General features: G+C 44.2%; 1 non-coding gene across 1 annotated transcript; it reads right to left on the bottom strand.

Moving 5' to 3' along the window:
• Nucleotides 1–1,066: 1,066 nt before the first annotated feature.
• On the bottom strand, nt 1,067–1,193 carry LOC129667591 (small nucleolar RNA SNORA18). Its single transcript, XR_008718773.1, has one exon. It is a non-coding gene; the product is annotated as a small nucleolar RNA SNORA18 (small nucleolar RNA).
• Nucleotides 1,194–1,736: the final 543 nt, after the last annotated feature.

The following is a 1,736-nucleotide window of genomic DNA, read 5'->3' as shown; positions in this document are numbered from 1 at the left end:
GCTTGCCTTACAGATCTAGACTTGGCAAGGGTATGAATGGAACACATTCAGTAGGAACTGTACTTTGAATTTTGACCTTTCACCAAGCTATTGATGTATATAATACAACACTGTTTTGCAACACTGGGCAGCGGCTGGAACCAGGAACTCTCAGCCTTGTGTCAAAATGAGGGACAACCAATACTCTTCAGAGTGCTGTTTTACTTAGCCCGGATCCTGGGTAGGTTAGGTGCACTGAACTGATTGTAGCCAAGCCTGGATCCTGGGTATGTTAAGTGTATTGAATTGAACGCAGTTTTGACTTACCATAGATTTGGCTAGGCAGAGTGTGTATGCTTGTAATCCCAGCACTTAGGAGGTAGAGGCAGGAAGAGCAAGAGTTCAAGAGAATTGGAGGCTAGCCTGGGCTACTGGAGAGCCTATCTCAGAACAAACAAACACAAGAATAGTCAGAATTTTACCTTATAATTTGGGCAGGATCTATGTACTCAGAAATGGACTTTCCGGATCAAATGACCGGTCCATTTAAAATTTTCCTAGGGAACACAGTATTGCTCTCATAGCTGAGCATTCTATACTCTGCTTACAGTGCAGGTGTCAGTTACTCCATCTCCTCCCAGGACTGGCTATTTTTTGAGGGGGGGAGGACTTGTTTTGTTTTTATTGTAGCACTGTTAATAGGTATGAGACACTCTCTGTTGTGTCTCTTGTTTTTAAGTCAGTAAACTTTTATTGAAAAGATTTCACATGTGATGCCTTCACTGTCCAGCAAGGTCACGGAAGTTCAAGATTTCTCAAGGCAGCCTTTTCTCAAGTGATGCTTGATGAAGTCTGTGCTAACCGCACAGGGATCTTTGGTATCAAGTTCTTCAAACACTTTCATTTCAGAACCATTTCAGGATAGACCTACCTCCCACATGCTGATACCCCCTATGAGTTCAAATCATACAAATTCCTCTCACACTCATAATGTCAGAAAGAGGAGAGGAAAGAGGCAGAGGAGGAAGAGAAGGAGGAGGAGGAAAAGAGAAGGAGGAGGAGAAAAATTAGTGCATCTCTTGTCGTTAACTGTCTCATAGTTTCCCACAGGCCCAAGAAACAGTCCTATGAGCAAACAAGACCACAAGCTACTCTATGAAGCATTTCTGACAATGTGTGGCTACAGGAGAAATCCTATCAGGGTAGACCTCCATCTTGTTTTTAAGTTAAGCATTTAGTCCTGTCAGTTCCCTTCACTGCTTCTCCTTCCAACCATCTCAGTCTGCCTTCCCAGCCCACTTCCACTGAATTCTCCAATAGAACTTTTCTGGAACACGTTGTGACACGGGGGAGCCCAAGCTGGTAAAAGTAAGAAACTACTAAAACCCTTCCTTCCCCAGTACATTTTTTAAACAAACAAAAATTATTTTACATTTTTAAAAATTTACTTATTTGTGCACCCAAGAGTCTGTGAAGGCCAGAGAACAAGTCTTTCTCCCTCATGGCTCCCAGGGATCAGCTTGGGTCCCCATGGTTGGTGCAGGCACCTTTACCTTCTGAGCAGCGCCTCCCAGCCCTCCTCTGCCCCCACTCCCTGCCCATGTGTGTCAGGGAGACTGAGCATGGACTTAGTGTCCTTGCTAATCTCTGTGACAGCAGCTCGGCCAGAATATTGGTTTTGGCCTCTGTAAGGATCCATACTTACAGAACACCCCATTTTTATAGTTTGGCCATTAGGATTCGAGTCTCCAGTTGAT

This window comes from Psammomys obesus, unplaced genomic scaffold (assembly GCF_907164565.1).
Source record: "Psammomys obesus unplaced genomic scaffold, mPsaObe1.curated_primary_1811, whole genome shotgun sequence".
Lineage (NCBI taxonomy): Eukaryota > Metazoa > Chordata > Mammalia > Rodentia > Muridae > Psammomys > Psammomys obesus.
Note: the sequence above shows the minus strand (reverse complement) of the source record. Positions and strands in the feature narration are given on the sequence as shown.